At 42.7% G+C, this 15440-nt stretch overlaps 1 pseudogene; it reads right to left on the minus strand.

Moving 5' to 3' along the window:
• Nucleotides 1-542: 542 nt before the first annotated feature.
• Nucleotides 543-13714, minus strand: LOC139982513 (uncharacterized; annotated as a pseudogene).
• Between the last annotated feature and the right edge of the window lie 1726 nt (nt 13715-15440).

Raw genomic sequence — 15440 nt, forward strand, 5'->3', positions numbered from 1 at the left:
ATTAAAAGAGCATCGATAGTAAAACATACCGATAGGACGATAAAATAAACGAGATATATCTTGATGGGTCCCTAATAGCTACATTTTGCACAGGTCACATATACTACCACAAAAAATTGCCAAGCTATAAATATCCATTCAAAATAAAAGGGTGTAAAGGGCAGCATCCACCATCAATGGGTACTAATTACCTGTACACCGAAGCCCTCATAACAGAATGAACATACCCTTAAACGTTACTGTCCCCCTAAGGTAGCAATTTTCAATATGCAATGGGCACCTAATGTGCACTTGATATATATATACATATATATATATATATGTATATATATATACATGTAAGCGCGTATCAATGATTTTTCTAACACAGGGGCGCGAATTACTATCAAAGCTTAGCGCCACCGGTTGGCGTGCAGCGTACAAGAAAATTGCTGGTTTTGATAGCCCCCAGATCACACGAAATGGCATTGCTCGGGCTTCAAAATGACCAACCAGATGTACACTTTTGCCCGAGAAGCCACTTTTTCCCAATATTTTTTTAATATTTTATCAACCTTTTTCAAGGTTGTCACCAGTCACACATCACGTTCGACTTCATCACATCTCCTGTGGATCATTGCTTTTGTAGGTAATACTAAGTAACGGCCCACAATACCCGTCAGCCCCACATTTCAAGGAATTAAGCCCATTATTTTGTTCACAATTTTAATAATAAAGTCACTTGAAAACATACCCATAATCTTGCACAAAATTTAATCTATGGTCAACCAATATAGAAAAACACCCTTCAACCCAAAACAGACCGTTCAAAATTGCACGAGTACAGGGAAGTATGATGAAGAAAGGTCAGGGAACTGTCGAAAATTTCAGACACAGTTAATTTATTGGTTTCTAAATATCAAAATCCTCTTACAACTGCTACAATAAAACTTCGATATCATAAAAAATTATGCTCGAGGGGGGGGGGGGATGATCTCCCCTTCGCCCCTCCCCCCTTGGCTACGCGGCTGTGGTTATAAATCCTGGAAGAAACAGGTCAAATGGAAACCCAGTGAACCCATATCAATGTGGATCATATATATGATTGTAGGCCTACATACACTCATACACAAGAGATGTACAGACATGATAATAATCATGAGTGACAACATGCTATGCGGTCACATGTCACAGAAACGACACGAAGAGTCATTTACCTCATGCAGCATGTGTTTGATGAAGTTTTAGCCAGCGCCAAATATGATTTGGATAAATATTCTCTCGGATTATTTTTTATTTATAGCCACAAAAAAACCTATGCCACCAAATATTTGGGGGAAATTAGATACTTTTATCTCCCACCTAAAATATTGGGGACCACCTAAAATATTGGGGGGGACATGTCCCCCTTCCCCCATGATCGCCGCCCATGTATGCTACCCATTCTGTATTAAACATTTTGGTGCGCATGCCAGTGCTGGGCAGCCAAGTAGCAGACTCCCCCAAACATGCCATGACAACATAACTACCCACTCTTGATCAGGGTTACTCAACATAAATCATTGCTTTCTTTCAATTCTCCATTTTCGTTTGGCCATGACTTTTTTGGATACCGCATTGCGGGTCACGCAAAAAGCACTAACACGTGCTTGATGATAGGTTGCTTTGCCCTGTCTTTGCAATCCTCCCATCAATCGAAAATAGAACCATACCTCGGTTTAAGGTAGACCAACGATGAAAATATTGAACGAAATCAGATTTGAATTCAGAATCGTTCAGAACAGAAACATTACATTTCCATACACCTTTACCCTTACGTTGGGCATTAACAATATCAAAACGAATGAAGACCGGGTTATGGTCGGACAAAGAAACTGACACATTCGAAACAATTTTAATTGAAATATTACGGGGGTAATACATTCGGTCAATGCGGGAACTGTTCCTTCCCCGGGTGGCGCCAAGTGTGCCCAGGGGACTGAGGGTATCGCAGGCATCGCAAACATTCCGAGATGCGGTAAAAGCTTTCAATTCCTGGAGTAATTTGTAGATACACCCGACCTATCGATATTCTTCTCAATGGAGCGAGTAGTACTGATTCATTACCACGTGTCATATTATACAAATTATTGAAAAATGAGACTCGCTTCTTGGGGCTGTTCAGTGCATAAATATTAGAAAGCCTGACGCACGTGGAGTCGGAGAAACTGACTAGGGCTGAAATGTATCGCCCTTCTAAATCCTTACGGATCTGATCTATCTTACCTTTGAAGGAGGTGGAGAAGGCTATGCCGACTCCATCGGACTGCGGGAGGGGGAAGGGAATTACCATTCCACTCTTTATTAAAATGAAAAAAATCTTCCTCATTACGAAAATGAGTTGCTTGGAGTAACACGATATCATAGTTAAACAAATTTCAAACAACTTTTCACTTTGTCACGCAGACCGTTGATATTTAATGTGCAAAGAATAAACATTGATAAAATAGTGTTGTGTCTCAGGACATAATTTGGGTGCCTGCTGCCTGTGATTGCACCCTAGAGTGCAACCACGTACGGGGCAAGCAATACGTTCAAGGGAAGTATCCTGGTGGTCTCTTACTTGGTGAATATTATACAAATCCGAAGATTCAATTCTTCGGAGCACCCGTCCCTCCCACACGTGATCCAGTTCCCGGTCTCGGTGAAAGTTTTTGACCTGAGAACAATCTCCCGTGCCGAGTCTACCCCTTCCCGCTTAGCGGGTCTACTCTGAGTGCGCGACCGTGGATAAGATCGGCGTCTTTTCAGACTATTATGGTCCCACTGCCTCCCCGCCCCTCCTCACCTACTTCCCCCATTCCCGTAAAAATACCCTCAGATGGGTCAAAGTCTTTTCGCTGACCCATTTCTGCAACGCTCTCGCTCCAGTCTCCTTGACTCCATTCCATCTGTGTTTCCTGTGGATTCACAGTTTCGCCTTCAGCCTTGCTGTCGGATTTGGCGTTGTCCGCTCTCTCCTTCCCACCCCTTCGTCCGACCGTTCGGACAACACTTCGTCTGCCTCGGTACTCATCTGTGGTACGTTTCCTTTCCCTTCGCTTAAGTCGTCCTTATCCGCTGTCTCAGAGTGTATGGGGGCGTCCCTTCCCCCTTCTTCACTCCCTGTGCCTTCCTCTGCCGTCGTAGGTGGTACGTCTTCCCTTCTTTCCGGTCGTTGCCCTGGACCCTGGCTCCTCCGCTGACCCACTTCGATCAGGCGGTTCGCGAGAGAGACGGGGCTCTTCCGTTAGCCGTGCCCCTCTTTGCCGCACGTCGTGCAGACCACCTTTTCCACACACTGTGCTTTTTACGTGCTAAGAAAACAGACACGGACCATAGGTCAACAGAAACAAAAACAATCCCAGTCTGCAAAACAACAAGTGAAACCCATAGAACTCTCACAAACGCAGCGTTTACCGTGACGCGAAAAGGACACGGACCCAAAGGCCAACAGAAGCAAAACAAATAAAACAGCACAAACAGGCCCCAAAAAGCCAACCCCAAACCACAAACAGTAAAAATAAAAGCGACCAATATTATATAACGACCACACAACCCCACACCTACCAACGGCTTTTTACGTGCAAAGAAAAACGGACACGGACCAAAGGTCAACAAAACCAAAGACAATTCCAGTCTGTTTAACAACCACCATAAACCCAACTGAAAACCCACAAACAGAAATCTCTCACTCACCCACAAATGTATATAATGTAGCGTTCAACGTGACATGAAATGGACACGGATCCAAAGGCCAACAGAACCACACTGGCTCGCTACGTTTCCCAGCTTGAAGCATTTGAAACACTTCACTTGGTTGCAAGCGTCACATTTCAGGCAGCTGATCGGCTGACCCTTAATACCTGACCCAACACTGCCTGCCCGCTAATTTGAGAGAAGACGTCTTTATCAAGGACGTCTTCGTATTGTCGTATTCCGTTGAAAACGTCAGGCTGATCCTTATAAATTAAGAATGTTCCGCCAACAGCTTTGCCGTACCTCCCTAGCACAAAACGAACAACGTAATCGTCCAGTTCATACGATACTTGAAGAACGGTAATAATTTTCACGTCCTCCACGTAATTGCTTGTCATGACTTCAGGCTCTTCACTTAAGGTTTTCAATGGGTAAAGCCGATTTAAAGGAGACATGATACGAACGCCCAGGCAGAGACTGAACTGCCACTAAATCTTTGGTCTCAATTCCAGTTTTCTTTAAAAGTTCAAAAATATCTCTAACTGTGACATCCTGCTGGAAATTCAGGGACAAAGTCTAAACTCGTTCAAGCGAGTTTCTTTCCATGTTAAAGTACCCGAGCCCGAAGCGTAGTACCAATCACGAGAGAGCTGTAAAACACGTCCGAGACAAGAACAAATACTTTTCTTTATTCCAACTTATGACAATACAACATATATCAAATTGCACCATATAAAACTTTACAGTATATTTACAGAAAGATCAATTAATAATGATGGTGATAAAAAGAAAATCAACAGAAACAAGATTGTACCGTTTAATACATACCAGGAAAATATGAAACTTTACGGGATAGATAGATATTTATTCAGCCAATATATACAATGGAAATTGGATGAAAACAGGAGCTCAAGCGAATACAATGAAACGATTAAGACAATGAATAAAAATGTAAACAATTCGTAAGACTAGGTAAAGGATCTAAAAAGGTACTATGTTATACAGTATTCAGAGGTAAAAAAAAGTATAAAAAATGTACCATATTACACATTAACAAGCAGTGGCTACAACGTGAAGGCAAGACTAGAACCAACCAGTGGGCCTCTTTGATCCCCTGAATGTACGCAACCTTTTACCACAGGGCAAGAACTGGAAGTACTGATGAGCAGGATGCGAGTCCTCGTTCAGTACATTATCAACTCTATTGAGTGCACGCTCCTGGTACAGAGAGCGGAGAGATGCGAGGCCGTCCCTGTACCAATAATACGCTCAGCATTTATAATGACTGATTGCAGTTTCCGAAGGTCACTTGGACTAACACGACCAAACCAAGCTAAAATGTAAGTAGTTAAAATGCTAGTTAAAGTGTTTTTTTACGTTGACCTTTCAATAGTTTGTAGTGTGTCAAGTGTAGTTTTGGCTTTGTTGCGTGGTTTTTGGTTTTAGTAGGTGCGTAGCTTGCCACACCCCTAGCTGTCATGGCGGCTCGCCGTGACAGCAAAATCGTATTGTTGAGTTTTTCGGGGGAGGCTGAGGTCGTCCCCGGACAAGTTTTTTCAGTTTTGCGTTCGGTAGGTAAAGGTCCCTGGAAAGGTTGACGCGCTTCAGCGTAAACCTCTCCGGGGTATGAATGTTTTTCATGTTCGGTTCACCTCGGAGGCTGCCCGCGTCCGAGGTGTCCATGTGTTGGAGGGAGTTGAGGGACTGAAGGTCACACCGTATGACATTTCGGTGTGGGTGACAGTCCTCCATCTCCCTCTGGACATGTCTGAACAGGTTGTTGTGCGGACACTGGGGCGTTTTGGGAAAGTGACCGGCTACGAGGAGCCGGAATTCCTTGAATGTAAAGGTGTCAAGACCGGGACTAGACGAGTTAGAATCGAACTCAAGTCCGATATCCCCTCTACCTTGTGGGCTAATGGGTACAGAGCCCACATTGCATATCCGGGCCAGCCTCGCACTTGTTGGAGGTGTGGGCTGGAAGGGCATGAGGCATGGTTGTGCCCGAGCAAGCGTTGTAGCCGCTGTTTACAGGTTGGGCATACCCTGGCCGAGTGTAAAGGGGATATCGTGTGCAACTCGTGTGTGAAAACGGGCCATTTGGCCCGTTTATGCCCAGACCGCTCATACGCCGCGAGAGTGGCTACGGGCGTGGTTGAAGCGGTCCCTGCCTCTGACACCGTACCACCCGATGCTCCTGTCATCGCCCCAGTGTCCGACACTAGCGCCCCGGTGGAGGCTTTGTTCCCCCTCTCGTGTCCCCTGATCGAACTTGCCGAGACTGACAGCAGAGCAGGACAAAACGGCGGAGATGGTAGTAGCGGAGTGGCATGCGGAGCAGGATGCCGCTTGTACTGGTTCACCGGTAGCTACGCCCGCTATCGGTGATACTAGTTGGGCCCCGAGTCAACCGGCCCAAGAGACATTAAGTGGCCCAGATTCTGACTCGCCAATGGAGGACTGCACTACAGCCTTAGTAGTCCTCCGATTGGTTTGACGAGACGAAACAAGCCACTGATCTCATTGACTCGGGCGGCCCTTCCACCCTGCCCGAAGTCGCTTCCGCTATACCGGACACGATGGTCGCTAATGGACCTCCTGCTCCTGACAGGGAGATCCACTCGATCAAAGACGAGATAAGAACTCTGCTCGCTCGCAGGAAAAGGGGGAACACGGGCTAGGTGCCTAAAAAGACCCGTATTGGGAACTAAACATCGTAGATAGGCACCTTATCCCTCGTCACCTTTATTGTGAATGGGTTGAGGGGTACCCCCAAAAAGGCCCGTCGTTTGCTGTCGGGACGGCGTTCCCCGGGTGAGGTTTGGAGTGAGTTGGTTGTTGGGTGTGGGGTTTGTGTGGTCGTTACATAATATTAGTTTTTTCTGTTTGTGGTTTGGAGTTGGCTTTTTGGGTCCGGTTTGTAGTGTTTTTTTGTTTTGCTACTGTTGGCCTTTGGGTCTGTGTCCTTTTCGCGTCACGTTAAACGCTACGTTAGTGAGAGATTTGTGTTTGTGGTGGTTGTTTTACAGACTGAGATTTTTTTTGGTTTTGTTGACCTTTGGTCCGTGTCCGTTTTCTTTGCACGTAAAAAGCACTCGTGAAACACTTAACAAATTACCTCGCCACTAACAACCCCATCCCCGAGCTCGTGACCTCTTTATTAACTTTTGATTCTGCACACCTTTGCTCTGAAGTACAAAAAAAGCTAGGTTTCTCTCCTTCCTTCAAAAATCTTTCCCTGGAGCGAATTGCAGCACCTCATCTCTCCTCCGCCTAAAGGCGGGCAACATGCATCCTTACACCCGGAGAGACAACGGGACTGCAACTCAGAGCCACGCAGGCGCCTCTCCCGCGCCCGTTTAACCCCATGTGAAATAATCTACGAACCAAAGGGACAACGCCTATCTCCTAACCACCACTTTAGAAGTTTCTCCCTAGTATACAAAACCCTGTGCGTTGACCTCCAACTAAAAGACTGAAGAGAATTACAACACAAAGGATGCATGTCCCGTTCCAAGTCGAGGGCCAATCCCACTTCGGGTAGGACTCCTGTCCTTGGGACCACCCCTTGAGAAACAAGCAACCGAACAGTATCTTTTGTGCTCTCATAAAGAGAAAGAAAATCGTTATTTACATTACCCCTAGCGAGCAAAGCAACACTCGCGTGATAATACGAATGAGAAACAGAATCACAATGAGGCACTGAATTGGACCAAAGAAAAGTAAAAATAACTCTCAGAGTTCTGGCTAGAAAATAACGGACAAACACAAAATTACAAGAGTGATCGTGACACCTTAAAAAAGGTAACATAGGCCGAACCAGTAACGCTTTCATTTTGTACTTGAAATTATCCAGGCCAAGGCCTCAATTCTCTTTGCTAAGCATGACGACCTTCCTGCTAACTAATTCTGTTTTTGTTCTTCCAAAGGAAAGAGAAAACCGAACGCAGAATATCTTCGAAAAAGTTATCGTCTGGAAAATAAACAGGCGCGATGAAATAGAACAGTGAAAAAATACACATGTTAATAATGTTGACTTAACCCACAAGCATAAGGCAAAGATTCTACCAGGCACGTAACTTAGTCTTGGCCTTCTCGAACAAAGACCGCCAAAAGGAACGGATATAAATATCTTTTCCAGAACAAATACCATTTATAAAAATTTCACCTTCTCTCCACTGTATATCACCCATTACTCTACGTCCAACAAAAGCACCCAATTTTAAACACTTGGTGTTATTTCAATTAAGGGATGCACCTGTTGCCCTTTCAAACAAAGTATCGGCTTTCAAATAATTTACAACGTCACTCTGTGTTGAAGCAATACACGTGGCATCATCTACATACTGCAGTAACTTTAATAACTCTCCGTGGTCCGTGTCCGTTTCTTTGCACGTAAAAAAGCAACTCTCAAATCGAAAGGTTCTGGTCAATAGATCGACCAGGCACCGAGAAAGTTTGAAAGATAGTCACAATACTAGGCATAACACGGACAAACGTAATTGTACGATTTTGGCAATAACTTCGTAGTCAGCTGTTAGCAGACTGATCGGCCGACGATTTGCGGGATCTAAGGCATCCCCTTTCTTCGGCAATAAAGTATCAACAGAAATACGCTGTGAAACTGACAACATGTTTGTACAAAATACATGATTATATAAACACAACAAATCTTCACCAAGCAAATCAAAGAATTCTAAATATTCAGCGGGGAGCCAGTCGATTCCTGGTGACTTATTGTTAGCCATGGCAGATAACGTCAGCTTAATTTCACTTAATTCCATCGGCTTTTCCAATTCCTTAAGTCGATCAGCCGAAACCGAACAAGCAATAGAATTTAAGAAAGAAGACTGACTCACGATGGACGGAATCATCCGCAGAATACAATTGACTGTAGAACTCATGAAAAACATTAATAACCAACCCCAGTACCCTTAACAATACAACCATTGGAATCCAGAACTTCTTTATTAATCTTAGCTTGAGCGCGGGCTCGCTCCTTCCACAAAAAAATACGCAGGAGTTTTCCCATCCTCCAAAAATCTCCTCCTCGAACGTATAAATGCACCCCCCCCCCCCTTCCTCTCCTCAGCGAGGATACGAGCAACTAGCTCATTATCCCCCGAGAGACAACGAGACTGAAGCCCTTTTAACACGTGCTTTTCCCGAGCTCGGTGAACACCATACGCAATACACAAATCCCTGATTCTAGACATGATCAGAAAAGGAATAACCTTATCCTTATACAGCGTGAAGTTACTTTTAACATAAATTCTGTCGAGACGAGAACTTGAACCTTTACCGTGGTGCACCCACGAATGACAACGTCTCGACGAACTTTCAATTGACGAGAAAGAATTCCGATAAAAAGGAGTTCCTCTCGCCCCACAAAACACGAAGTATTCTAAGAATCGAGTAATCGATCCTCTGCAAATAATACACAATTGAAGTCTCCTCCAACAATAACAGGCACGTCTCCACGTCAATAAGAAACCAAATCAGTAAAAAATACACTACGTTCTTTAGGCACGTTGGGAGCGTAGACATTACAGATACGAACTGAGGAATTTTACAAAGTACAGAAATACAACGCCCACCCTGGTCAGATCTCACTTGTGAAAAGGAGCAGCGAAAATTAGGTGAAAAAGTAAAAGCTACACTACACGAATGATTCGACATAGCTGACGAATAAAATATTTTAAAAAATGACCAAAATTATCAGCACATAAATACGTTCATTGCAACAAAATAATATGAAAAGCGAAAATCTGTACCCAATGTAGAACATTTGAAGACTTAATGGAATCCCTAATCCCGTGTACGTTAAGTGTTCCAATAGAAAATTTTTGCATTAGAGCGGTCGAGAGGATGAAGAACAAAACAGATTACACGTCCAAAGAAAGTACTTGTCTAACCACTGTATATCGTGCTGTTTAACAATCTCCGGGTGCCTCGTCGCTAGGTGATTCAACCACTCCTTTGGATTGTTGCACTCGCATGTTGTGTATCCGTGTACTGACTTACCACATGTTGTGCACGAAGAAGGAGCTTGGTAGTTTCTGGCAGAATGTCCAACCTCCTGCCGAGTTCCGTTGAAGACAGGGAACTCGCTGTACATGAGAAAACTGCCTCCAAGGACTTGACCGAAACGAGTCTCACCACGTTGTCATCCACTTCGTGAGTGACATGCAAGACAGTGACAATCCTCATGTTACTTGCATACGATGTAGCATTGAATTTGCTGGAAGTAGACATCGATGGCCAGAACTGTTTACGTATTTCTTCCGTCTTAAAGATGACGTGAAAAACTTGCCCTGGTAGTGCTTGTACCGTCACAAGATGGTCAGCATGGAGCACACTTTACTCTTTCAATGCATGAAATACATTAACACTCAATTCTTCGGCTTGAAGCCTTCAATGCACTGATCTCTCACGCAAGAGTTGTTTATACGCGATCTTAGCTAAAAGGCCGAGAAGCGATCACGTTAACTAATGACAATTCACACCGTTAGTCTGTTGTACATTCCAATGTCTATGTTGACTTCATATTCAGCCTCACTTATCTGAAACAAACAAATGAATCATGTAAAACATTTTTTAGGAAAATGTACAGGCTAACACATCTTATTTGGTTTTTTTTTTGGCCCATTAATTTCTGTTAAGTGCATGACTATTCTCTTTCAATTTATGATTTGATCACAATAGCCACCTTTTTTGGTTTCATATTTTGTTTTGTTACTTTGTTTCTTCTTTGATCTTGCTAAATGCAGCATATAGAACACCCAATTTATCATTTATTGATTATTAAAACTTAAATAAAATCGATTATTGGTTATTAATCTTTTGCAATGACCTGCATGTTTTCTATAAGGGATTTGTAATTTTGTACCTGTTTCACTGACCCAGGGAGGAATTTTGTGCATCCTTTGGGTAAACCCTAAACGAAAGGACATTTCCACCTAACCGATTGATGGAGACATCGGTTAACTTCCTATCAAAGTTGTGAGTTAACCTTGTAATCATGAAGTCCACCAACTGGACAACATTGTAGGCTATTCGTCTTTACAAGATCTTCTCTTTCACAACTCTCATTGCTGCTTCTTCCTTTCTTTGGGTACTTTCTACAAAGTGCACATTCTCTTGCAGCATCAAAGAGTAGTTGCTGGACAGTCTCTGTGAAACAGGGACTGGCGATCATCTTTGGCAATGTGGTGTTTTTGATCCCACAGCCACCTTCGCAATGCCTGTAGAACATGGAATGTACAGAGGAGAAAGCATGATGATGGATACACATTATGGATAGCCATGCTTTTTAGAGTCATCTGTCATGGAAATGATGGGGCCTTCGTTTCCTTTGCCATAGAACGCACCATCTGGGTGAACAGGTTTCATGAGTTCTAGTCCATATCTGACGGTACTTACAGACTCAGACGAAGTTACAATGACTCCAAGGGGCAAACCTCCAAAAGAGCTGTGGGTCAACAACAGGAATACTTTGCAATTGCGCCTGTACATTGTTCCAGATGAATCAATAAAGCACATCTCTCCACTGTATGACCATTGTCTATGGACCCTCTTCACCAATGGAGTACATATTGTTATGACTGTCCATCCGCCGATCGTCCCACTTTGGCACACTCATTTTCCTGTTCTCTGTTGAAGGTTGACAGTTTGTACTCCAGATCCAACAACATTTTTAGCTCATACCAGCATGCATTCGTGTACAATGTTAACTTGTACATCGACTTTATCAATTCACTTTATGTAATATTGTAACTCACCCTATAATTATTCTTCCTCCTGGTCCCTTCTCCACTGTTGCTTTTGTAAGTTCTTTCAACTCTCCATGTTGTGCATGACTTCCTCTACAATAGTTGGAACCATTTCCGTACATCTTCCCGGTCTGAAAGGGGGTAGGCTGACCACTGCATTGAAGTGGAAATGATTGCTAAGCTTCTCTTTATAGTCACATACTTTGTAATCATATCCCTCAGGTAGGAATGCCTGTTACATGACACAGCATGGGAGGTAAAAAGGTTAAATGTAAAGACTTTTTTAATTAAAAGTTGATGACTGTTAAAAAATATAAAAAACAAGTTGTTTTTAATATTCATCAAGAAAATAACAATGTTTATACAAGTCCTTTTTCGCCATTCAACACCAACATGTTGGGCAGTACATCCTTAACAAATAAAATAGTGTCAATACTGTCACAATTTCTGTGTTTAATAACTAAAATCCATAGTGGCAGTGGTACTACTAACATGACTAAATAAAAGGCCTATATCTTTTGTATTATAATATCTGAAAACCGTGCCAATGGGCACGGTCATAATGTGAACGGGTCATATTTTTGAAAATAAAACCAACGTCTGTGCTCAAAAAGTCTTGAGTTAAAATTGGGAAAGCAAGTTCAACTAAAACATTGTCAAGCTGTCCAATGGTTTGATGCAGTTTTGAAGCAAGCAAACGCCTGGTACAACTTTGCATATATTGCATCTCAGTAATTATCTGTATAGTAAAGGCTTCATATTTGACGCACCTTCGTAATTGATGTACCTTCAAATATTACTAGCAACAATACAGCAAGCAACCTACAATTTTTCCAGTCAAGCAGAGTTATAAATTTCATCACTTTTTCAACTCTAATTTCATAGCAGATTGCACCCATGCATTCATTCCTGTGGTTACATTATTTTGGCTCATGCCATGCAGTCTTCCATAGAAGTCCAGGACAGATTTATTTTGCTGAAAAGCAAATATACATCATTATTAGTTTAACCCGTTCATACCGTTCATTGGATGTTTATGGGTGTTGTTAAGAAATTAGATGAGGTATGAGCCGGACACGTTGATGCAATAAGGAGAAGGTGTCTGCATTAGTTTCTGAAAAATATGTCAAAACATAAGAAAATGCACTTGAAAAAGGTAAACATGTGAAGAGATAAGTGAACAAAATCTCACATGGCATAATATGTCTAAAAAATGTCACAACCTTAAGTCCTCACTGCGGAGGAATTAAGTTCCTCTCTCCCAACAAAACAAGAAGTATTTGCAGAGTCGGCGGAGCGATCCTGCTCAGACATAATACAATTAAAATATCCCCGATAATAAAAGGGACGTTTCCCCACGTGTAAAAGGAAATACTCTTGAAAGAAAAGCAACTAGGGATGCACCGGATATCCGTTCCGGCCGGACTATCCGGCCGGACATTTTTCAAATGAATCTTTACTTTCCCATTATTGTTGGCATTCATGTTTTCTCTTCATTTTTATGTGTGAAACAATCTCTTATATGGTTAAATACTGTACGTCTGAATTATTTCAATTCCACAAAAACCACTTCATCTTAAAGTTCATTCTTATAGCTTAGAGAAACTTTAATTCTCATCAAAAAAGATTAATTCCAGAGCTGACAATGAAAACAATTTCAAAAGTAACCTTTCTACAGTTATCACATACAGAGACAATTATCTTAGTTGAATAATTTAACATGTGACTGATCTAACAAAATGATTTCCATATTTATAGCTTGTTGAGGTTTCCACCTTCCACCATCATTCCTTAAAGAATTATATCTTTAAAATGATTTGTTGTAGAGCACGCAAGTCTTCTTCATATATTTAGTAACGTTGCTATTTGTGAATGTAAACAAATTTAATTTCCCGCTTTCACTGTATGTTGAACATATTTTCTCAAATTGAGGTTTTTCTCCATTTTTCGGAAGAGGGCGAGCACGTTGCTGGTCAAAGTTTTTTCCTGCTTCAGAGAAAAGACGCTCTGAATATACATAGGAAGCAGGACAGGACAGATAACACCGAGCCAGTTGAGAAATAGTAGGGAAAATGAACTTTGTGTTCCTTCCAGAATGCCACAGGGTCAGAGGATCTTGGAATAGTTGGTAGACTGAAATATTTGTCAATTTCAGATGCTATCTCTGACAAACTTGGTTCATGTTGAACTTTCATCTTTCTCGATGACACACTTGGTTTATCAGCACCATCATCATAACATGCCATGAAATCACTATGTATGGTTTTCTTCAGTGACTTTACTTGTTCCCCCCTCCCTCCCTTTGCTTTCTGTAGGATTATCTTCTTCAGATGTTTCTCCTGCACTCTCCGCAGTACTGCTGGTATTGGTGTTCAAGGACTGTGCTTCGATCAACCACTGTTTCTCTCTCTTTCATGTATTTAAGTTTGTAACGTGGGTCCAAAGCTGGAGCCAATACATAGTTCTTCTCTTTCAGGATGTTCAGACTGTCAGATGAAAGCAAGCGTTTATTAAGGGCATTTTGTAAAGACTTCTTGGTTGTCTGCACACCGGAGTCATTTCCTACCTTTGATAGGTAGCCGTATCGGCACTTCCCTCTGAGCGTCGATCTGACATCGGCTGCGCCGTCCCCACCACCTCGTCGGCCGGACCCGGGGGATTCACACCCATGGTCGGCGTCTTCATCACAACTTCTTCTCCTGGAGGGTGCCTTGCCTCCTCAACTTCGACAGGGTCTACCTCTGGCTCCTGTTGCCCCACTTTGCTGGCAAATGAGACACCGCACGAACGGAAACCGCGACCGGCTTGGCCACAGGTCTGAAAGACGGTAGTCTCCTTGCAAGCTGCTGCCACGTGCCCCCCCCCCCCAGTCGGCCACAGTTGTATCATCTGACTTGCAACCGTCTCCACATTTCAAGCAGGTCTTCTGCTGTCCTGAGTATCTCACCCAGCAGTTTCTTCCGACGATGCGGATGGAGGACGGGATGTTCTTCTCCACCTTCATCCTATACTGTTGGGTGCCGTTATAGAGGTTTAGGAAGTCTCGGTGACAGAGGCGTCTGCCACTTTCAACCGTCCAAGAACCGACCGGACCACGCTATCGTCCAACTCCACCGGAAGGTACAGAACCGTCACAATCTAAACCAGATCTCCGTAGGAGGTGGTCACGGAGTCCGGCATCTCAATCAATTTCGGGAGGAAGTTCCGCTTGACCTCATCGGATTTGAAAGTGACGTCAAATACTCCTCCTGGTAGCGAATGGATACTCACCAACAGACACACCAATATCTTTGATAGACTTTGTCGTAGCAAAACGAACATGAGTACTTTTGTTCCTCAGAAATGGCTCCATCTTAAGATCGGTGAGTCGCGATTCCGAAAAGAACAGATACTTTTCTTTCAAGTTTATTCAAAGTTAATATCAATGCAACATATGAAATTAAATCATATAGAACTTTACAGTATATTTACAGAATGGTAACGTAGTGAAAAAAGAAAATGCCTACGCGAAACTACCTAATACAAGTATCATAACATAATTCATCATTAACAACACGAACAATTGTACTTCCATTCGTACATTTCTTTTTAAACTTATCAGCCGAAAAACGCTTGAAATCTGCTGTAATACGAAGTTTCAGTTCGTTTTTTATCTAAACAAATAACATCATCATCCGAAATGAACGGGATTCAAAGACATGAATACAACGAGCTTTCCAAATATAGAACGTACAAACTCCAACAAAAAAAAATCCTATCATACACTTCCTTTGGAATATTGGGCACCCGAGGGCCGAACAAAAAGAAACTTTGACTGAAGAAAACATTTCTACCTTATTTGGTAAAAACCCGGCTCACCCACAGGAGAATACCATAAACCCTTCGACAATCCCAGAAAATATGTGACAAGGACTCACTCTTACCACACCCTGCAAAAGAACACACACCCCTCCCTATACTCCACCTTTTAAG

This window comes from Apostichopus japonicus, chromosome 16 (assembly GCF_037975245.1).
Source record: "Apostichopus japonicus isolate 1M-3 chromosome 16, ASM3797524v1, whole genome shotgun sequence".
NCBI classification, from domain to species: domain Eukaryota; kingdom Metazoa; phylum Echinodermata; class Holothuroidea; order Aspidochirotida; family Stichopodidae; genus Apostichopus; species Apostichopus japonicus.